A 25,482-nucleotide genomic window follows, 5' to 3' on the forward strand; every position below is an offset into this window, starting at 1 on the left:
ATCCATTGTCGAGCAAGCTAAACAATGCTCTAGAAATTCCATTCTGCGCGTATCAACTTCCAAATGGCTCGAATCTAGTCACAATTAATTCGATTCAGTCAACGCAAATTATAGGAATTAATTCCATATGAAAATACTAATTTTCCAACAAAATTCAAAATTGCACTCAAAAATTGCCCGTGGGGCCCACGTCTCGGAACCCAACAAAAGTTACAAAATATGAACGCCCATCCAACCATGAGTCCAACCATACAAATTTTATCAAATTTCGACATTAACTCAACCTCCAAATCCTCAATTAAAATCTATGAAACTTTCTACCATTTTCAACCTAATTCACTGATTTAGGGATAAAAACAACAATGGATTCGAGTATTTTAATCAAAATTGAGTTAAGAACACTTACCCCAATGTTTTCCTTCAAAATCTCCCGAAAATCACCTCTCCCCGAGCTCCAAATCGTTAAAAATGGAAAATGGGCAGATCTTAAACATTCTGTCCAGGTTCGCACTTGCGGAAAAAAACTTTGCATTTGCGAATGAACAGTACCTCCCATGAACAGCGTTCGCAAATGCGATAAATTGTTCGCAATTGCGAGTGAACAGTGTTTTCGCAATTGCGATAAATGGTCTGCAATTGCGAATGAACAGTGTTTTCGCAATTGCGATAAATGGTTCGCTATTGGGAATGAACAGTGTCTTCGCAATTGCGATAAATGGTCCACAATTGCGAATGAATAGTGTTTTCGCAATTGTGATAAATGGTTCGTAATTGCGAATGAACAGTACCTCACCAGAAACCAGCAAACTCAGACTTCTCCGAAATGATCCGAAACCACCATGAAACTCATCCGGAACCTCCCGGACACAAACCATATATGAATTTCAATCATAAAACATGCTACGGACCTGCTCGTGCACTCAAAACACTGAAAAGAGATCGTCTTAACCAGATATTGACCATGGTCAAACTCCCAAATTTCTTAACTTTACTAGTCTATCAACCAATGATCCAAAATATACACCCAAGCCCCTCGGGACCCGTCAAATCATACCAACAAGTCCTAAAGCATCACACGAACTTAGTTGAAACTTCAAATCACGTCAAACAATGCTAAATTCACGAATCATACTCTAATTCAAGCCTAATGAACTTTGAAACTTCCAATTTCTACAAACGACGCCGGAACCTATTAAATCACGTCCGATTTACCTCAAAATTTGTACACAATTTTTAGAACTGGATTCCGACCACGATATCAAATAGCCAACTCCTGTCATGACCTGGAATTTCCACCATCGGGGTCGTGATGGCGCCTAACATTTCACTTGCTAGGAAATCCAACGTTAGAGCATCATTAAGCCACTTCTTATACATTTCAGTAAATAACAGCAAATAAGCTAAAACGAGTTTAAAAATAAGTGCGGAAATATATAATAGCCTCAATGTATATATACTACTACCCGGATCTGGAGTCACAATTCACGAACTTCTAATATTTGTCTACAAGTAAATGTCTGAAAGAAATACAACTGTTTTTGAAAGGAAAGAAACAGTAAAATGCAATGGCTAGAAGGGGATTCTAGGGTCTGCGGACACCGACAGATCTACCTTGGGTCTCCTATCGGATGAATCCAGCAGCTAACCTAACGATCAGCTCGGACCATCACCAAAATCTACACAGGAAGTGCAAAGTGCAGTATCAGTATAACCGACCCCATGTACTGGTAAGTGCCGAGCCTAACCTCGACGAAGTAGTGACGAGGCTAAGGCGGATCACTCACACTACAACTTGTACGCAGCATATATAATAAAAGCAGAATAGGAAATGCAGAATAGAAGAAAGCAGTAAATTACAAGAAATACAACAACTCCCGGAGATATATCAACAGTGTTCAGAAATTACTTATCCTTAAGTCCAAAAGAATACCGTAAGGCTAACATAACTCAGGGAAAATATAAACACATAGGTTGTTGTAGCGCGCAACCCGATCCCACTATATCACAATAACACAATCATAGTTAACCCTTATTCCACCAAATAATCAACCCTTATTATACCTGTTGCGGCGTGCAACCCGTTCCCACCGTACAATATAAATTCACCCTTATTCCACCTCAATATATATCACCTTTATTCCTTCTGTTGAGCGTACAACCGGATCCCACCATATCAATATTAATTACTCATTATGTAAATAAAATTCACAATTTAAATCACAGAAACCCTTCTCAATACTTACACTGCAAACCGAAACAAATAGGAAACTTGTACACCATGAAAAATCACATAAGTAATGCTACGCAGCGAGACTAATTCAGAATCTACAACAGAAAGGTACCGGTAAACAAACTTAAGTAAATAACAAGAGATAATGAAAATATGGAAGAACTAATATCATTAACCGGAGGAAACAGTGTATAACACGTAACAATTAGGCATAGGAACACAAGTAGAGTATTTAACAATTAAGACAGGGAAAAAGACAATATGAGAAACGGGAGAAACAGGGAAAACAAATAAAATTGGTGGCGCATAAGTACTCGTCACCTCACATATACGCCGCTCACATGAATTTCACATAGCAAATAGTCCGAGGGTTCCTAATTCCCTCAAGTCAAGGTTAGACACAACACTTACCTCGCTCCAAAGGCCACTCAATGCTCAATTACCGCTTTTCCTCTAGAATCTACCTCCAAACCACTCGTATCTAGCAAATTACCAACCAAACGATTCAAAATAAGCCTTAGAAATCACCCACGATTGCAAAAGATTCAATTTAGGTCACTATTGAAAAAATCAACACCCGGGCCCGCTTGGTCCAAACTTGAGGTTCGGACCAAAATCCATTTACCCATTCACCCCCGAGCCCAATTATGTAGTTAGTTTCGGAATCCGACCCCATATTGAGGTCTAAATCTTCAATTTGCAAAAATCCCCAATTCTTCCTAAATCCCTAGTTTTCTACTATGAAAGAACAAAGATTAGGGCTAGGAATTTAATGGGTGATATTAGAAATGGAAGAAAATGAGTTAAAGAGTACAAACCTATGAATTGGTGTTGAGTTTTCCCTTCAAAATCGCACCTAGGTCGAGCTCTAATGGAGAGTTTATGAAAAATGGGTAAAATCCTATTTTTTGAAATGTTTTAAGGTGTGGGCGTCAGGCCTTCTTCGCGTTCGCAAACGGCCTGCCGCGTTCGCGATGTGCAGCAGCCTAAATGGCTTTCGCGTTCGTGAGTCCTCCTTCGCGTTCGCGAGCCAGTGATCGCATTCACATAGGAGAACGAGTGTCCCCTCCCCCAGGTCCCTCAAGCTTCGCATTCGTGAGAAGCTAGCCGCGTTCGCGAAGGGTAAGGCCCACATCGCTCTGCGTTCACTACCCAGCCTTCGCGTTCGCGAAGAAGAAAACCTTCCCCAGCCCAGTTCACTCTTCGCGTTCGCGAGAGTACCTTCGCGAATGCGAAGAAGAACACACCAGATATCAGCTAAAACACAAAAACCAAATTTCTATGTGCATAAAGCTTCCGTAGCGTATCCGAAACTCACCCGAGCCCTAGGGGCTCCAAACCAAATATGCACACAAGTCCTAAAACATCATACGAACTTGCTAGCCCGATCAAATCGCCAAAATAACACCTAAAACTCCGAATCATGTCAAATTAATTCCGTTTCTCACCAAATTCGGCAGACAAGTCATAAATATCATAGTGGACCTGTACCGAGCTCTGGAACCAAAATACGGACCCGATATCAACAAAATCAAATCTCAGTTAATTCTTAAAAACCATTAAACTTTCAAATTTTTAATTTTCAACAAAAATTCATAACTCGAGCTAGGGACCTGCGGATTCGATTTCGGGCATACGCCCAGGTCCTATATTTCGATACGGACCCACCGGGATCATCAAAATACGGATCCGGGTCCGTTTACTCAAAACGTTGATCGAAGTCAACTCAAATTAATTTGTTTAAGGCAAAAATTCTTATTTTTATCACTTTTTAGCATATAAGCCTTCCGAAAGAACACCCGAACTGCGCACGCAAATCGAGAAAGGCTAGAATGAGGTTTTTGAAAACTCAAAACACAGAATTAGGTTCTAAAATATAAGATGACCTATCTGGTCATCACAACTCCCCGGTCAAACTTTCGAAAAATTTAATTTTTGCCATTTCAAGCCAAAATTCACTACGGACTTTCACATAATTTTCCAGACACGCTCTCAAGTCCAAAATTACCATACGGAGCTATTGATATCATCAAAACTCCATTCTGAGGTCGTTTACACATAAGTCGATATCCGGTCACTATTTTAACTTAAGCTTTAAACCTTAGAACTAAGTGTTCGAATTCATTCCAAAACCTCACCGGACCCGAACCAATCACCTCGGTGAGTCACATAACAACCGTAAAGCATAAATCGAGCAGTAAGTGTGGAAACATAGTTGTAATACTCAAAACGAATGACCGGATCGTTACAATTAACATAGAAAGCAGTACAAGACCATTTGGACTTTGAGGGTCTTATTAAACCCTTTTGCTGTAAGGAATCTATTTCCTTCTTGCATAATTGTAAATATTCAGAATTTATTTGACAAGGTCTAGCCTTGGTAGGGATATTATCCTCTGAGAAGTCTTCTTCAAAAGGAAGACTTACAATATGTTGTTTTCTATTCCAAAATTAATTTGGATGATCTCCACATATTTGTAACGAAAATTGGTTTTTTAATCAATCAATTTTATTAACTATTTTAGAATTTTTTAAATCTTGTTCAATAGTAAGAGAACAAATTTCATTTAAAAAAAAATCAATTTGTTTACGTTTAGCAGAAATATTATTAGAAATTATTTTATTCAAAAATCATTGAATTGGTTGAGTTATAAACTCAAAAGTAATTTTCTTATTATTAAACGTTCTTGAAAAACTCTTAGAATCCCAATTAGTAAAAGGTATTAGTTTAAGAAAGAAAGGAACCCCTAATATTACATCTTGAGAAATATATTTTATCAAAACAAAACTTTCACTAGCATTCTTTAGTCTATGAGTGATTTTATAAAAATATCTTGAAGGTATTATTCCTTCTCTTATATAACTTAAATCTGCTCCACTATCAAATAAAGCAATAAATTCTTTTTTGAAATTGTAATCGATTAGAAGAGTTATTTTTATCAGAAATTTTTGAGTAGTAAAGTACTGGAGTTTTTGCAAAAAATTATCTTCTGCAAAATCAATATCTCCTGGGAATTTACTCATGTCAGCATCTGCTGACGTACTTATATCATCTCTTTTTTCAGTAATATCAATACCGAATCCTTTCTCTGTGTCAGAATTTTCCAATTTGAAAATTCTTGTCTAAGGCTACATTAGAAGCCTTTAACTCTGAGATTTCTTTTTTGAGATTATTAATCTCAATACCTAATTCTTGGACAATAGTCGGCTTATTAGGCAATGATTTTTCTTTAATCATTTTCTTAATATCCGACATAATATAAAGTCCTTTTTGAGATGAAATCTCTGTAGAAGAAATTTCTTCTATCTTTGTACCTACTTCTGAAATTGTAGGTATCTTATCTAATATTTGGGATCTTAATTCAGGGTCCTTAATAACCCTTAGCAGTTCTAGGATACTGTCATTGGTTAAGACATTGATATTCATGTAATTAAACTGGAATAAATGTTATAAAGGTCATCATCAGTGTTACAACATTGTTTCGAGCATTGTCCCTCATCACAGGGTTTTCTCTCATCTTCATAAGAAGAAATATAATTCTCTTCTTGAAGAACTCTTAAGTCTTCATCAGTAGATGATTCCCTATCACTATTCTCAGGATTATTTTCCGGAGAGGAATTTAATAAAATCTTGTACAAAGAATCTTTGATGCTATCATCTAAGTCAAGATTTTTGATTTTATCCTTGACTTTGTAGTCTTTGGCATAATGACCTACCCTACCACATTTATAACAGGACTGAGGGTTTTTTGCTTTTATAAAACTCTTTTTTGCTTTATGAAAATCTTTTCTCTTTTTAATCTTTTCAAATCTTTTTTCAGAAGATCCTTTTTTCTTTTTATGAAAATCCTTTTTTTTTATGAGAATGCTTTTTCTTTGCAGGAATATCAATAGAAAATTGTTCACAAAATTCTCCTAATTGTTGTCTCTCATTGAGATTGTGTCTCTTAATCTCTTGATTTAGCCTAATCTCATTACATAAAACTAAACCTTCCTGAGTGCATACACTAACTAATTTACCATATGAATATAGATTATAGTCAATACTCATTGTTGTTCCTATAAGGGTTTTTCTAACCCTTTCAGCAAAAAGTGGAGGGAGTCTACCAATAAATTTGGACTTCCAGTGAGTTCTATTATACTCTGGCAATTCCATTACTCTAGATAAGAAAATATTTTATACCATCTAAAAGATGTTAAGGTTTTACACCTAAGATTTTGGAGCATGATCCTAATGGCCTCACTATTATCTGACCATCTGCCCGAAAAGTGTTCTATAATATTCATGATTAAAGAATAAACAATATTCTGGACATCTTATCCATCTTTTTTTAATAGAATTCATAATAAGAAATCTCTGGTCATTTGTAAGGTAATTATCCCACCAACCTTTAAGTTGACCAGTAAAACCGACTATTATCATTTCTGCTATAGCCTTTTCAGTATTCTTATTAACTTTACAGATAGTGTTTTACATAAGCATTCTACTGTCGTATAAATCTGCCTATCTGTAAGGCCATCTATGTTCCATTCATAGATGTTTGTCCAACTGTAACCTTGATGGTAGTGGTCACTATCAAGTTCTTCTAAGAGAACATCCTGCGGGGTTGGTCTTGGATAGTAGAACATCCTTTGGACTGTTGGATACTTGTAGTAGTGATTTGCTCTTTACCTTTAGTATCCTTCTTAGTCATTTTTTTGACATTAGTTATCAACTTGTCCAATCTTTCATGTATGGAAGCTATTTATTCACCAAGAATACTAACATAAATGTTAGTATAATTATTCTGTGTCAGCATAGTATTCAGATTCTTAGCAGTTATAACATCAGTATCATTTGCAAATAACTTAGAAAAAGTAGTGAAATAAACTACTTTATCTTTTTCTCCTATTTGAAAAGATTGTTGCGGTGGAAAAACTGATTTTGTAATTTCTTCACTAGTGAGCTTATAATATTTCTCTAATACTGAAATATAGTTATGAACATATTTAGACATAAACCAAGGAACAAAAGTAATTATTTTATTATGACTGTTAATGTCATTATAAAAGTCATTTTGAAAGAAAGTTCTCATTTCTTTATCAAAGTTATCAAAAACCCAATTTCTGAAAAGTTCCCATCTGGGTTTTTAAATTCTTCACAAATCATTTTTCTTGTCGGTGAACCCGGATTAAAATTATAACGGCCCGGTCAGTCATCTTGGGTATTTTAGCCTCGTTCCCATATTTACTGCTCAATTTATGCTTTACAGTTGTTGTGTTACTTGCCAGGGTAATTGGTTCGGGTTCGGTGAGGTTTTGGAATGAGTTGAAAGACTTAGTTCCAAGGTTTAAAGCTTAAGTTCAAATAGTGACCAGATATTGACTTATGTATAAACGACCCCAGAATGGAGTTTTGATGATTTAAATAGCTCCGTATGGTAATTTTGGACTTAGGAGCTTGTCCGAAAAATTATTTGGAAGTCCGTATTTAAGTTTGTAAGTTTAACCGGGGAGTTGACTTTTTCATATTGATGCCGGAATTCGATTCTGGAAAATGAAATAGGTCTGTTATTTCATTTATGACTTGTGTGCAAAATTTGAGGTCAATCGGAATTGATTTGATAGGTTTCGGCATCGAATGTAGAAGTTGAAAATTCTTAAGTTCCTTAAACTTGAATTGGGGTATGATTCATGATTTTAGCATTGTTTTATGGGATTTGAGGTTACAACTAAGTTTGTATGATGTTTTAGGATTTGTTGGTGTATTTGGTTGAGGTCCCGAGGGCCTAGGGTGAGTTTAGGATGGTTAATGGATCAAAATTTGGACTTAAACAACTGCTGGAATTTTTCTGCTAGAAAATCGTGGCTGGAAAAAAATCAAGGCTGGAAATCGAGGTTGGAAATCGAAGGATGGAAAACGAGGTCAGGAAATCGATCGAGGGAGGAAAAATTGAGGCTGGAAATCGAAGGCTGGAAATCGAGGGCAGGAAATCGAGGGCAGTAAATCGAGGGCAGCGCCTGGATAGAAACTTTAAGTTATAAAACGCGGGCTTCGTCCCATTTTTCATTTTTGACAAATTGGAGCTTGGGGAGAGTCGATGTTTGAGAGATTTTCAAGGAAAAACATCAGGGTAAGTGATTCTAACTCGGATTTGGTCAATATACACGAATATATCATTGTTTTCATCATTTAATTAGTGTTTTGAGATGGAAATTTGGGAAAAATGAGGAAGAGTTCTTGGACTAGAATTTTGAGGTTTTGAATGGGATTTTGTTATCGGATTTGAGTAAATTTGGTATGGTTAGACTCATGAGTGAATGGGCTTTCGGGTTTTGTGACTTTTGTCGGATTTCGAGACGTGGGCCCGTGGGGGGGGGGGGGAGGGTTTGAGCCGATTTATAATTTTTGGCTATAATTTTATATTTTCTTGTGGAATTGATTCCTTTAGCCTATATTGATTGTACTGTACTGCTTGTGGCTAGATTCGGGACGTTTGGAGACCAATTCACGAGGCAAGAGCATAGAGGAGTAAGAAATTACGCGATTTTGAGGTAAGTAACAGTTCTAAATTTGGTCCTGAGGGTATGAAACCCCAGATTATGTGTTATGTGATTTGTTTTGAGGTGACGCACATGCTAGGTGACGGGCGTGTGGGCGTGCACCGTAGAAATTGTGACTTGGTCAATTTCATGGATCTGTGTAGTTGAATAAATTGTTGTTACCCATACATTTTTAACGTATTAGGGAAATTGAACTATAAATCATGTTTAAATCATGTGTTGACACTGTTGGGACCCACAAAAGTCATGTACATGTTGAATTATTTGTTAAATAACTATTTTATACTCAGTCACGATTTTACTTTCATATTACATCTCAATCTCTCTTGTTTATTATTGATGCATCATATCACTATTGTTGGGCTGTTTATCATGATTTCTGAGAGCCCGAGAGACTGGAGAGGTTGATGACTGAGTGAGGCCGAGGGCCTAATTGTGAGGATATTTATGGGATAGGGTTGCACTCCGCATCATGTTTTATTGATTTATGCCATGATTGGCTTGTTATAGCGCTTGGGCTGAAGGAGCCCCTCTGGAGTCTGTACACACCCCCAGTGAGCGTAGGTACCTACTAAATGCGAGTGCCGAGTGCCGAGTGCTGAGTGATTGAGAGGAATGAGTGACTGTGAGGAGTGAGTGATTGTGTGAAAAGAGTGACTGTAAGGTAGGAGTGAATGAGAGGACTGAGTCACTATTACTCTGAGAGGATGCATTGATTTCATTATTGTTGTATTTCAGCTGGCATATATCACTGTTTTTGTAAATTTCTGAAAGACACTATCTTCTGTTTCAGTCGAAGTTGATATGAAATTACTGTGGAATTTCAAATGTTGAACTTGAGAGCATGCCTACCCTTTTTGTGTTAAAAATTACTGTATTTGGACTTAGCTAAAGCTCGTCACTACTTTCAGTCATTATTTATTATTATTTCTTACTAAGTTGGTTGTACTCATACTACACCCTGCACTTCGTGTGTAGATCCAGGTGACCCCGGGTACAGTGGGTGTTGATTCTTTCGCACAGTTAATTTTTCGGAGATTCAGAGGTAGCTGCCGTATTTTGCAGATCTTGTCTCTCCTTCCCTATCTCCTTGTTTACTGTATTTGATCTCAGACTATTATAGGCCGTGTTGTCCAGACTTGTAATGTATAGATGCTCATGTACTCAGTGACACCGGGTTTCGGGAGTATATTTATATCTAGTATTTGTGGAATTTTCTCTTAAATTTAATTATTATATTTTTCGAATTTAAAAGAAATTAAGGGTTATTGATGTTGTCGACTTGCCTAGTATTGAGATAGGCGCCATCATGACGGGTGAGATTTCGGGTCGTGACAAGTTGGTATCGGAGCCTAGGTTACATAGGTCTCACGAGTCATGAGCAGGTTTAGTAGAGTCTTACGGATTGGTGCAGAGACGACTGTACTTATCTTTGAGAGGCTGTCGAACCCTTAGGAAAATTTCACTTTCTTGTATTCTATTGTGTGGAATTGATTCAGCTTGAAACATTACTCTTTGAATTCTTTCCACGGATTCGTGTGTGCATGTGGTCGCTCAGTATTAGCTGTGCATCGCTGGCTGGTGATTCCTTGAACGAGGTTCGAGATGAGTATTCTGTGTTTTGTTGATGGGTTAGTCTGGAGGACTTAAGGCCAGAGTTTGACCCCAGCTTAAGCTCGGTAGTTTCATTTGTGAGAACCTGTGCGATTGGACTTATGCGTTCGGTAGTATTCCTATGAGTGGAATTTGTGGCTCGATGAGCGGTTGAATGACTATATGATAAGTATGATGTGAATGCGGGATGTGTTCATAAGGGTTGAATGAGACAAATAAAGTTTACTTGTGACTCAAGAGTTTGCTATTGGGTACTTGATTCCTGCTTTGATATGACCTATGGTCTTTAGTTGTGAGTGCGTTGAGGGATCTGTCGTGCTGTTTAATTGTAGAGCGAAGTAGATTTTCATGTCATGTTGATGAGTTCAAACTCAGAAATATTAAGTGATTCCGTAGTCATTGTGGTTGCGAAAGGATATAGCAAGATGCCAATTTGAGGCTAAGCAGGTGGGTTATCTCCTGCGGAGTAATCTACGTATGTGTGTTCCTTATAATGTTGAGTGGAGGGTTTCTTTTCTCCAGCGGCGTATATGTGTTGATATTTGAGTTTGGATTAGTTGAGAAAGTTGACTTGACCGGCACGGGGATGAAGGCGAGCTTAGTAGATGATTTGAGGTATTTTATGGGTTGTGTTACCTGAGCTTATGAAGAATTTTCAAGGAATTGACTGCGGGATTATGACAATAGTAGAATGTGGGCATGGTGAGTTATCAGATGCTTTGTTATATGGCTTTGAGCCAAGTGGCGAGCAAACATCCGGGAACACCTGGATATGCACACGAAGTGCAGGGTGTAGCGTGAGTACAACAAACTCAGTAAGTAATAATAATAAATAAGGAACTGAAAGATAGTGACGAGCTATACAATTATAGTTTGTTTTCAGTAATCTCAGCAAGAAAGTAGACATGCTTTCAAATATGACAATTTAAGTCAAATTAGTTTATACATTACCAAGTTCAAGTAAAACCAGATACAATATCTTCCAGGAGTTTCAAAACAGTGACATATAGCAGCTAAGTGCAACAACAAGTGAAAGCAAGTACAGACTCTCAGGCAACAGTCACTCAACCTTTCTCAATAGCTAAATCACTCGGCTCTCATCTCTCAACACTCCCACTCAATAGGTACCTGCACTCACTAGGGGCGTACAGACTCCGAAGGGGCTCCTTCAGCCCAACCGCTATAACGATATAGTGTGTCGTCTGATCTATTATAAATAGCCATAAGGCTCGTTGCGGCGTACAACCCGATCCATATATATATATATATATATATATATATATATATATATATATATATATATATAGCCCGAAGGCTCGGTTGTGGCGTGCAACCCGATCCATATATACAGCCCTAAGGCTCATTGCGGCGTGCAACCTGATCCATATCCATACATATAGCTCACAGCTCGGCACTCAGGCCCTATCTCAGTCACCAACCTCTCCAGTCTCTCGGGCACTCAGAAATCATAAAAATCAGTCCAAATAAAGATAATATAATGTATCAACAAGAACAAGAAGAGACTGAGATATGATACACAAGTAAACTGTGACTGAGTACAAAACAATAATTAAAAATTAATTCAACGAGTACACGACCTCTGCGGGTCCCAACAATGTATTCACATAGCCTAAGCATAACTCCTAACATGATTTGCAGTCAAATTTTTATAACGCAGGGAGAGCATATAGCTAACAATAAGTTATTCAACTTTACAGTTTCATGGTATGGACCAAGTCACAATTCCTATGATGCACTCCCACCCGCCCGTCACCCAGCATGTGCGTCACTACCAAACAATCATATAATAACAAAATTCGGGGTTTCATACCCTCAGGACCAGACTTAAAACTGTTACATGCCTCAATCCGAGCAAAACTCTACTCTAATATGCCTTTGCCTCGCGAATCGACCGCCAAACGTCTCGAATCTAGCCATAGGCAGTACAATACAATCAATACGGACTAAAGGAATCAACTCCACAAGAAAAAATACAAAATTATAAGCCAAAATCCGAAATTGGTCAAAAGCCGGCCCCGGACCCACGTCTCGAAATTAGACAAAAGTCACAAAATCCGAAAGCCCATTCACTCACGAGTCTAACCATATCAAACTTACTAAAATCCGATCACAAAATCCCATTCAAAACCTCAAAAATCTAGCCCAGGAACTCTTCCTTATTTTCCCCAATTTTCCACCCCAAATCACAAATTTAATGGTAGAATTAAAAGCATAATCATGGAAATTAACCAAAACTAGATAGAAATCACTTACCCCAAACACCCACGTGAAAATCCCTCCAAATATCGCCTTCTACCGAACTCCAAAATCAATTTTGTGATATGAACTTGAAACACTCGATTTCGAATCTTTTATTCTGCTCAGGTATGCCTCCTTTGCGAACGCGGAAGCACCCTCGCGTTCGTGAAGCACAAGTTGCCTCTGATAAAAAATCCCTTCTACGTGAACGTGATCAACCACTCACGAATGCGAACCTTCACTGACCCCTCTCATCACGAACGCGGCCTCACCCTCGCGAACGCGTAGACCAATAGTACGGGGTCCCCAGCCGCCTTTTTTCTTCTTCGCGAACGCGTCCCTCATCTCGCGTTCGCGATGCACTCACTGTCCAAACCTTCGCGAACGCGTCCTCTTCTTCGCGAACGCAAAGGACAAATCTTCCTCAGCTACCAGATGCCCTTCGCGAACGCGAGACCACTCTCGTGAACGCGTAAGAGGAAACCAGAACAATTACACCAGCAGTCTTCAGCTATCAAGCCAAGTCCAAAAATGATCTGCCAACCATCCGAAATTCACTCGAGGCCCCCGGGACCTCAACCAAACATACCATCAAGTCCCAAAACACGATACGAACTTAGTCGAACCCTCAAATCACCTCAAACAACATCAAAAATACGAATTGCACATGGATTCAAGCTTAATGAACTTTGAAAATTTCAAATTCTACAAACGACGTCAAAACCTATAAAATCTAGTCCGATTGATCTCAAATTTTGCACACATGTCAAAAATGACACCATGAACCTACTCCAACTTCTGAAAGCAGAATCCGACCCTTATATCAAAAAGTCCACTCCCGGTCAAACTTTTCAAAAATTTCAACTTTCACCATTTCAAGCCTAATTCTACTACGGACCTCCAAATCACAATCCGAACGAGTCCCTAAGTCTAAAATTACCTAACGGCGCTAACAGAACCATCAAAATTCAAATCCTAGGTCGTTTACATATAAGTCAACATCCAGTCAACTTTTCCAACTTAAGCTTTCCATAATGAGACTAAGTATCTCAATTTATTTCGAAATCTCTTCGGACCCGAACCAACTAACCTGATAAGTCATATAATAGCCATAAAGTACAAAATGAGTAGTAAATAGGGGAACGGGGCTACAACTCTCGAAACGACTGGCCGGGTCGTTACACTACCCTTTTTGTGTTAAACATTACTGTATTTGGACTTGGCTAAAGCTCGTCACTACTCTTAGTTCTTATTTATTATTGTTACTTACTGAGTTGGCTGTACTCATACTACACCATGCACTTCGTGTGCATATCCAGGTGACCCCGGATATATTGGGTGTTAATTCTTTCGCACCGTTGATTTTCCGGAGATTCAAAGGTAGCTGCCGTATTTCGCAGACCCTGTCTCTCCTTTTCTATCTCCTTGTTTACTGTATTTGGTCTCAGACTATTATAGACTATGTTGTCTAGACTTGTAATGTATATATGCTCATGTACTCAGTGACACCGGGTTTTGGGAGTGTATTTATATCCAGTATTTGTGGGATTTTCTCTTAAACTTAATTATTATATTTTTCGTATTTAAAAGAAATTGTGGATTATTGATGTTGTCGGCTTGCCTAGTATTGAGATAGGCGCCATCACGACGGGTGAGATTTCGGGTCGTGACAAAAATCTATTTGGTTTCTATCCATTAAAACCATTTGAAAAATCCATTCTGGATGGAGTTGGGTCAGGGTTTGAGTTAATCAACAATATTATCCTGACTGATTTTAATATGATCAATTATATTATTATCTCTAATTTGTGAAGTAGATGCTCTAGATGGAAAATCTACCACATAATCAATTAGAGAAATATAAGACGAGTTAGATCTAGTTAGTCTAGATGATAAACTCATATTATCAGTTTGAACGGGTAATGACCTGACCGGTCGTTTTGAGCTCTAGTGCTCAATTTCTGTAACCTCTGTATTACCAGTGTTTTGAGGGGCCAATGCTTCCTCTATGACCCATTCTTTGGGAAAATCAATTTCGTCCCATTTAATAGGTCTTCTGGTAGTAACCTTAGATCTACCAAAATTAGTTTCTATTAAAATAGTTTCATGTTTGAAATCCATTATTTTACACATAGGATTTAAAGTATATAAAGGTTTATAATAAATCCTATAACAGATACATATAACTTCTGTACCAGGCAAATAATCATAACCATATAATTTGATAATCAAAATTTAAGCATCTAACGAATTTTCGTCATTTAAAGAAATTTCCAAATTCAGATAAGCATTAAAATAGACAAGGCCATAAGCCAAACTGGTATGTACAGTCCCTATAAGGAATTTTTTCCAGTTCTGGTTTTTGCCATCTCTGAGAGCTTCTATAAAGCTTTCAGGTAAGCCTCTTAAAATAAGTGGCTTAAAGGCAACTTATATTAAACCTATATGCATGAATCTATGTGTGTCCCTGTAAGGGGCTAAATCACTTTCAGAGAATAATATAAAGGTGGCATGGTCACTATCTACAGTGATCGTTTCTTTAGTAGTTTTAATTACTTGTTTTAAACCTAGTTTTTCATTGGTTCCTAACTGGTATATAACCTTAGGCTTGACTAATGGGATAGTCCATTTATTAAGTAAATTTAATTGTTAAGGCAATTCATATTCTTCTTTTCTACTGTTTTTAACAGTAGCCTTCTTCCTAATGATATTCATTAAAGAAAATTGTGTTAAACTTAGCACTTATTTCTACTTGTTAACTCGCTTGACAATATGAGTAGAACATGTGCTTTCTCCTTGCCCAATCCAGCCGTCATCTACTGTTGTGATGACTTCATAAATTCTTCTCCATCAACAGGATCCAAACTTGAAGTACTTCTTCTATCACATGTAGAAGATGCTGAAGTATTTTGTTGCCTTACACATTCTTCTAATTCTACTTTTTTCATTGATGTTACAAATGGTGCATATTGGTAGTTTATATGGTATTTTTCTCCATGAGTTGCCCATTCTAATCCGTCCCATATTGTTGCTATAGTTGACATTGGCTTTGATGGGTAAACAGAAGAGATAGCAGTGTTATGAACTACCTCTCTTATTGGCACATTGTCCACAAGAAATCTGTATTATATTTACAACAAACTGTGAAACATTTTACCACAAAAAAGATACTAATAAATATAGAAACTAAGATATATTTTTCCAATAATTAGGGGTAGAGGGGTAGTCAAGATTGAAATTTATGAGTTCTGAACTTGTTATCAAACCTATAACTCGATCCCATCAGAAGTTCCATTTTGATAAAAAAAAATATTCAACATTTGTAGCTAAAAACATGCGTTGGATTAACCTCATGAAAAACCTATTGAATAATAAGGATTTTTTTACAGATGGTAATTAGGGTAATAGGATAGACATAGATATGTTATGACATGTTTAAGACTACAAATTCTAAGGACAATTTTGGTATGCGTCAACAGTGGCGGAGCCAGAATTTTTATTAAGGGTGTCAAAATATATAAAAGCAAACAGACAAAAAAATCAAAAGGAGTCAACACATAGTATATATGCATATAACTTTTTTTTTACCTACCCATGCAATATATTTTTGTCATGAAGGGGTGAATGGTGAGACCCCTTGCTATAAGGTGGCTCCTCTACTGTGCACCAATATTGTTTTTTTATTTTTAAAATTCCATGTCTAATTAAACAATATCATATAAAATAAAACGGAGGTAATAGTTAGATTATATCAACTAAGCTTACACTATGTGATGATTATTCCAGAGGATGTTGTAGTCATGAAAATCCAGTGTTGGATCAAACCAGAGGTAAAACTTCTCTTCTCTCCCTGTGTGAACACTTCCATTTCTATAAAGATTAGTTTGTAGAACCCAATCCCTTCTCTTATCATACCCAAGCAACTCAAAGTCAATTTCATCATGGTTGTGTGGGAACACATCTGAATTAGACAACTAAAAATTGAAAAAATAAATAAACAAATCTTGCCTAAGCCCTGATGATCAATGAAAGAGAAAATTCTTGATTTCTAAATCGTACTCTACATAACTCATTTCAACAGTTGAAGCCAACTCGACAGTCATAACTAATTATTATTTCAATCAGTTTCTGTTGCGGCGTGCAACCCGATCTCCCAATATATTCATATTCAATTTCATTGCGGCGTGCAACCCGATCACACAATATATTCATCTTCATTTTTGTTGTGGCATGTAACTCGATCCTCAATATATCTTTTCAATCAATTTTGTTGCGGCGTGTAACCCGCTCCTCCAATTTATTCATTTCAATCAATTCTGTTGCGGCGTGCAATCCGCTCCTCCAATATATTCACTTTCATTTCTGTTGCGGCGTGCAACCCGTTCTTCCAATAATATAATTTACCAATTCTTATAAAAGAAATAACTCCAATAAATGCAACAATTAATATGGAATTATAAGACAACAAGTATACAATAATTATAATTTATTTAAAAATAAGTGATGACAAGTAGCAATTAATTGTAAAAATTAAGGAGGAAATAGGCATTTTTAATAATAAAGATGCTAAATGTCAAGTATCAATTAAGTCACATAAATCAAATAAGCATGTAGCAATTATAGAATGGATTCAAGGCATAATATTAAGCAAAGAATATGAGAAAAATAATTAATATAATAATTAATTCATGATTTAAAATAATTTATGATTTTTAAATAATTATGCAAACAATTAATTTGATGATGTATAGACACTCGTCACCTCGCCTATACGTTGTTCACATGAATTTAACAAATAATTCAAGGGTTCTATTCTCTCAAGTTAAGGTTAACCACGATATTTACCTCGCTTCGCAACCAATTTCAAGATTCCAATACACCAATTTCAAGTCCGAAAGATTCAATTCTAATCACAAACAATTCAACATACTCAACACGAATCGTAGGAACTAATTCCATATGAAATTACAAATTTTTCGGATTAAAATCCAAAATTTATTTTAAAACTCGACAGTGGGACCCACGTCTCGAATCCCTAAAAAACTCATAAAATTCGAATACCCGTTGCGATACGATTTCAACCATACCAAAGTTAACGAATTCCGACATCGGATTGCCTTTTAAATTATCAATTAAAGTTTTTGAAGATTTCTACCATTTTCAACCCAATCCTTACCCATTTGAACTCAACAATCTTCCCACAACCTTATTGGTATAAGCATGCATAACTAATACTCTCACATTCAAGAATCGCACCCCGAATCACCCATGTTTACCCAAACTCGAAATTGAAGACTAGGGGTTAGAACCTTACCTCTTGGGTGAAGATCTTGTGATATTTCCTTGTTGGATTTGAAAGCTTTAACAAGATTTTTGATGAACAAAGCACTTGAACTTCTTCCTTTCTCTATAACACTCTTACTTCTCTCTAAAATCATCAGATAATTGCCCCAAAATAACCCCCAAAGTCTATTTATCAAAATGGAGTCGGGTTATGAAAATAGGAAAATGAACCCTCCGAACTCAGGTATGCAGTCAGGTTTGCGACCATTTTGCGGTGGCATAACCCGTTTTGCGATCGTATAATGATTCTGCGGTCGCACATCTGGCCGTATCTAGCCTTTGGTAATTTGGTCATAACTTTTCGTAGGAGTGTCCAAATGACAAATGGTTTGAAGCGTTAGAAACTAGACTCGAAGATATTTTATTTGATAGGTTGATCATCACATAACTCCTTATATTTATTTAGATATGCTTGTCCACAGTTTGGTCTTGTGCGTACTCATTTGAAACTTTAGTCTATTATGAAATTTTCCAACTTGACTTAGACTTAGGCCTATCCTTAGACCCCATATCACTTATAATATGCCTCGTACGCTTATTATCATACCCAATTGATCTCCACCATATTAATAGTCCTGTGCCTGCCCCCCAACACATAACATAACGTATCTCTTCTTTCACTCATTTCAATTTCCCGAAGTTTTACTAACTCCCAAAATTTCAAAATATTTTGCTAGAGTTTCTTTTGTAACTGGGCATATCCACCTGCTAGAGAATCCCATAAACCAATCCTAACAATACATACATAATCATATCAACGTAACATAACATGAAAACAATACTAACAGTGGCCTTATAAGCAATATATTACTAGAAAAGGAACGCCATTAACATCAACTATTCAGGTGATACGTAACTCATAGCAAGTAAGCTCTCAACATCTTTATAGAACACATAAATGAACGTTTAAATTAAATATGACATTTTTGGGTCATCACAATCTCCACCTCTAAAATAAACGTTCTTCCTCGAACAGAATTAGAGAAGTACCTGAGCTGGTGAAAAGATGTGGATATTTGCTCTGTATGTCTGACTTGGACTCCCAGGTAGCTGCCTCAATCGGCTGGCCTCTCCATTGTACCCAAACTGAAGGATAACTCTTAGAGCTCAACTGACGGACCTGCCGAGCTAGAATAGCTATCGGCTCCTCCTCATAAGTCAAATCTTTGTCCAATTGAACTAAGCTGAAGTCTAACACATGGTACGGATCACCATGATATTTTCGTAGGCTACTTCACCCACCCTTTAAAGAATTTCAAAGGGTCCGATATACCTAGGGCTCAACTTGCCCTTCTTTCCGAATCTTATTACACCTTTCATAGGTGAAACCAGGAGCAATATTCTTTCTCCTGCCATGAATGCAACGTCATGAACCTTACGGTCGGCATAACTCTTTTGCCTAGACTGATCTGTGCGAAGTCGATCCTGAATAATCTTGACCGTATCCAAGGCATCCTGTACCAAATCAATACCCAACAACCGAGCCTCTCCCGGTTCAAACCAGCCAACTAGCGAGCGACATCGCCTCCTGTATAATGCTTCATATGGAGTCATCTGAATGCTCGACTGGTAACTATTATTATAGGCAAAATCTGCAAGTGGCAAGAACTGATCCCAAGAACCTCCAAAGTCTATAACACAAACACGAAGCATATCTTCCAATATCTGAATAGTAAGTTCTTACTGTCCGTCTGTCTGTGGATGAAATGGTGTACTCGACTCAACCCGCGTGCCTAACTCATGCTGTACAGCCCTTCAGAAGTGAGAGGTGAACTGTGTACCTCGATCATAAATGATAGACACGGGCACACCGTGAAGGCAGACAATCTCACGGATGTAAATCTCCGCTAACCGCTCTGAAGAATAGGTAACTGCTACTGGAATGAAATGTTCTGACTTGGTTAACCTGTCCATAATGACCCATATTGCGTCAAACTTTCTCTGAGTCAGTGGGAGCCCAACAGCAAAATCCATAGTGATACGCTCCCACTTCCACTCAGGAATTTCTAACTTCTGAAGCAGACCACCAGGTCTCTGATGCTCGTACTTGATATGCTGACAATTCAAACACCGAGCTATATATGCAACTATATCCTTTTTCATTCTCCTCCACCAATAATGTTGTCGCAAATCTTGATACATTTTGGCGGTAGACGGATGAATTGAATACCGTGAACTATGGGCCTCTTCAAGAATTAGTTCACGAAGCCCATCCACATTAGGCACACAAATACGACCCTGCATCTGCAGAACTCCATCTTCCCCCACAACAACATGCTTGGCACCATCATGCCAAACCATATCTTTAAGGACAAGCAAATGAGGATCATCATACTGTGCAAGCTAACGACCTCTCACCAAACGGAATATACGCTAGGTTGCCCATATTCACAGCCTTTCTACTCAAAGCATCGGCCACCACATTGGCCTTTCCGGGGTGATACAAAATGGTGATATCATAGTCCTTCAATAGCTCCAACTATTTTCTCTGCCTCAAATTGAGATCTTTTTGTTTGAACAGATACTATAGACTAAGATGATCAGTAAATACCTCACACGAGACACCGTAAAGGTAATGCCTTCAAATCATCAGCGCATAAACAATGGCTGCCAATTTTAAGTCATGAATAGGATAATTCTTCTCGTGAACTTTCAACTGTCGTGCCGCATAAGCAATCACCCTGCCATCTTTCATTAATACTGTACCAAGTCTAATACGAGATACATCATAATATACCGTGTACGATCCTGAACCTGTGGGCAATACCAAAATTGGCGCCGTAGTCAACGCAGTCTTGAGCTTCTTTAAAGCTCAACTCACACTCATCTGACCATCCGAATGGAACACCTTTCTGGGTCAGTCTGGTCAATGGGCTTTCTATAGATGAAAACCCTTCCACGAACCGGCGATAAACCCGCCAAGCCTAGAAAACTCTGTATCTCTACAACTGAAGTAGGCCTAGGCCAGTTCTGAACTGCCTCAATCTTCTTAGGATCCACCTTTATGCCTTTTGCCGATACAACATGCCCCAAAAAGGCAACTGAGTTTAACCAAAACTCGCATTTTGAAAATTTGGCATATAAATGATTATTCTTCAAAATCTGAAGCACAATTCGAAGATGTTGCTCATGCTCTTCTCGACTGCTGGAGTAAATCAAGATGTCATCAATGAATACAACTACAAATGAATCCAGATAGGGCTTGAACACTTAATTCATCAAATCCATAAATGATGCTGGGGCGTTGGTAATCCCGAATGACATCACTAATAATTCATAATGCCCATATCGGGTCCGAAAAGCTGTCTTAGGGACATCAGATGCCCTAATCTTTAACTGATGATAGCCAGAGCTCAAGTCAATATTCGAGACACCTTGGCACCCTGAAGTTGATCAAATAGATCAATTCTTGGCAATGGATATTTGCTCTTGATAGTGACTTTGTTCAACTGCCAATAATCTATACACATCTGCATAAAGCCATCTTTCTTCTTTACAAATAACATTGGTGCACCCCAGGGTTAGACACTAGGTCTAATGAATCCCTGATCAAGCAAGTCTGGTAACTGCTCTTTCAATTCTTTCAACTCCGGCAGGGCTATACGGTATGGTGGAATAGAAATAGGTAGGGTTCCCGAAGCAAAATCAATACAGAAATCAATATCTCTATCGGGTGAAATCCCCGACAAATCTGCAATAAATACATCTGGAAACTCACGGACAACTGGGACTGAATCCATAGAAATAACATCTGCACTGGGCTCACGAATATAAGCTAAATAAGCTAAACACCCCTTCTCGACCATATGCCGAGCTTTCATGTAAGAGAAAACCTTGCTGATGGAATGGCCAAGAGTCCCTTTCCACTCTATTCAAGGTAATCCTAGCATGGCTAAAGTCACTGTCTTGGCGTGACAGTCCAATACAATATGATAAGGTGACAGCCAATCCATTTCCAATATGACATCAAAATCTACCATATCAAGAAATAGAAGATCCACACTAGTCTCAAGACTCCCAATAGTAACTACACATGAACGATAAACATGATCTACCACAATATAATCTCCCACAGGTGTGGACACTCACACAGAAGTACTCAGAAAATCACGAGGCACAACCATATATGAAGCATCTCTGTGGCAAACTGAAACAATACCTATGATCACGGCATTGGATGACTCGTCCTCAGGTTTAGCTGAAAAAGCATAAAATCGGGGCTGGGCCCCACCAATCTAAACTACATCTCTGGGACAGGCCATAGCTCACTGGCCTCCACCTCTAACAGTTTGACCTGCACCTCTAGTAGTCTGATCCCTGCTCATAGCTGGTCGGGCGGGCGGTGAAGCAACCGGTGCCGGTATGATGGCACGAGAATTCTGTTGAGATTTATTGCTCAACAACCAAGGACAATGCCTCCTGATGTAACCAATGTTCCCACACTCATAACACCGATCCTGCTGTCATGGCTGCTGAAGTTGAAGATGACCCGGACAGGTCGGATAACCACTATAGTGACTCTGAAGTGGTGGTGCACTGGTAGGAGCTAAATGTGCACTGAATGCTGGTGGCCCAGGATAAGGAACATAAGGGCCATGACTCCCTGAAGCACCGTGTGAAGTCTGAAGTGCTGAATAAAATGGTCTGGGAGGTTGTCCCCTACCAAAAGTATCCCTCACACCAGATGAGGCACCTCTGATGTTACCAGAATGACGAGGCCTCTTGACTGACACTGGCCCTCTCTTATGAGAAAGAACCATCTCAATGTGCCTGGCGACATTAGCAGCCGTCTGAAAAGAAATCTCACTCCAAGTCTCCTTGGCCATCTGCAGCTTGATAGGCTGGACGAGTCCATCAATGAACCTCCTTACCCTCTCTTTCTCGGTGGGAAGTAGAAGAAGAGCATGACGAGCTAGATCCATAAAGCACGTCTCATACTGAGTGACCGACATACTGCCTTGCTGGAGACGCTCAAACTGTTTGCGGTAATTCTCCCTCAGTGTGATAGGAAGGAACTTCTCCAGAAATAGTTGCGAGAACTGCTCCCAGGTAAGTGCAGGCGAACCAACTGGTCTAGTAAATACATAATCTTTTGACCACCTCTGGCGGAACCAGTCATCTGAAACACAGCAAAATCAACCCCATTGCTTTCAACTATTCCCATGTTTTGCAATACTTCATAGCAACGGTCCAAAATATTTTGTGGTTCCTCAGAAGTTGTACCACTAAAATGGATTGGAAAGAGATTAGTAAAATTGTCTAATCTCAATAAAGCCTCAGAAGACATGGCGGGCCTATCACCGGCATGTGCCACAACATTCGGCTAAACTACCCCAACTGGTAAGGCTGCTGGAGCCCGATACTGGGGAGCTATCTGCTCTAGAGTAGGAATAGTGGGAGTTTGTGCTCCTCCTCCAGCCTATGAGACGGCTAGTGCCACTGGAAATGTACCATTCTGGGTCATACCCTCCATTAGGCTCACTAGACGTACTAGAGCGTCCTGAATTACTAGAGTAGCTACGAATCCTTTCGGGACCTGAACTGGTCCAACAGGTACAGTTTGAGCAGGAACGTCCTCTTCGAAATCCAACTGAGGCTCCACAACAGGTGCTGTTGCTTGAGCTCGAGGCTGGACTCTGCCTCTGCCTCGGCCTCTAGCGCAACCTCGGTCTTGGCCTCTGCCCCTAGTCACAGCTATCACTAAGGGATCCAGCTCATGTCCGGCTGTAGACGCAGTGCATGTTCTCACCATTTGCGAGAGGATAAGAATAGAAGAGTTCAATCGTCAATGATAGAATAAAATCGCACGACAGAGTATAATAGAAGTGAAATTGTTCCTAACTCCATAGCCTCTAGAAGATAAGTACAGACGTCTCCGTACCGATCCTTCAGACTCTACTTGCTTGTGACTCGTGAGGCCTATGGATTGAAAGATAGAGAAGAAAACATGGAAACCTTGTTTTTAGTTGTTGCACGCTGGATGTATCTTCCAAAAATATTCAATTAAATAGTTAATGTTAAGATACAATTGAGTGGGAATTTGTCACGACCCGAAATTCTCACATTCGGGACTGTGATGGCGCCTAACATTTCGCTTGCTAGGCAAACCAACGTTAGAATAATATTAGCCATTTTTAAATAATTTTTATGTAGTTAATAACAAGGAAATAAATGCGGAAATAAGTTTTGAAATAAAATGATTAATCCATAATAATAGTGATGTCTAAAAATCATCTCAGAACTAGTGTCACAAGTGCACGAGCTACTAGAATAATATAAATAAAGGTCTGAATGAAAATAAAGTTGTCTGAAAGAAATACACAGCTACGATAAAGTGAAAGGGGACTTCAGAACTGCGAACGCCATGCAGTTATACCTCAAGTCTCCTGCGAATAGCTGAATTCGAGCAAATCTATTGTATGCTGCTAGGACCAACTCCGGTATCTGCACAAGAAGTGCAAAGTGTAGTATGAGTACAACCGACGCCATATACCAAGTAAGTGCCGAGCCTAACCTCGACGAAGTAGTGACAACAATAATAGAAATAAAATAGGTAACTCATTTTAACAATTGAAGCCAACTCGGCAGTCATAACCAATTATTATTGCAATCAGTTTCCGTTGCGGCGTGCATCCCGATCCCACAATATATTCATATTCAATTCCGTTGTGGCGTGTAACCCGATCCAACAATATATTCATTTTTATTTATGTTGCGGCGTGCAACTCGATCCTCAATATATCTTTTCAATCTATTCTGTTGTGGCATGCAATTAATAGTGATAAAGAAATAACTCTAATAAATGCAACAATTAATATGAAATTATAAGACTACAAGTATACAATAATTATGATTTATTTATTTAGAAAAAAGTGATGAGAAGTAGCAATTAATTGTGGAAATTAAGGAGGAAATGAGCATATTTAATAATTAGTATGCTACATGTCAAGTATCAATTAAGTCGCATAAATCAAATAAGCATGTAGCAATTATAGCATGGATTCAAGGCATAACATTGAGCACGGAATATGAGAGAAACAATTAATATAACAATTAATTTATGATTTAAAATGATTTATGATTTTTAAATAATTATGCAAATAATTATTTTGATGACGTATAGATACTTGTCACCTTGCCTATACGTCGTTTACATGAATTTCACATAACAAATAATTCAAGGGTTCTATTCCCTCAAGTCAAGGTTAACCATGACACTTACCTCGCTTCACAACCAATTTCAATATTCCAATACACCTTTGCCTCGCGAATTCGTATTTGAAAGCTTCAAATCTAATCACATATAATTCAACATACTCAACATGAATCATAGGAACTAATTCCATACGAAATTATAAATTTTCCGGATTAAAATACAAAATTATTTTAAAAATTGACAGTGGGACCCACATCTCGAATCCCAGAAAAACTCATGAAATCCAAACACCCGTTCCGATACGAGTTCAACCATACAAAAATCATCAAATTCCGAC

General features: G+C 38.2%; 1 pseudogene; it reads right to left on the bottom strand.

The window, feature by feature from the left end:
• Positions 1–15,401: 15,401 nt before the first annotated feature.
• On the bottom strand, positions 15,402–23,741 carry LOC107783680 (putative xyloglucan endotransglucosylase/hydrolase protein 33; annotated as a pseudogene).
• Positions 23,742–25,482: the final 1,741 nt, after the last annotated feature.

The sequence above is a fragment of the Nicotiana tabacum genome, chromosome 24, assembly GCF_000715075.1.
Source record: "Nicotiana tabacum cultivar K326 chromosome 24, ASM71507v2, whole genome shotgun sequence".
In the NCBI taxonomy this organism is placed as follows: Eukaryota; Viridiplantae; Streptophyta; class Magnoliopsida; order Solanales; family Solanaceae; genus Nicotiana; species Nicotiana tabacum.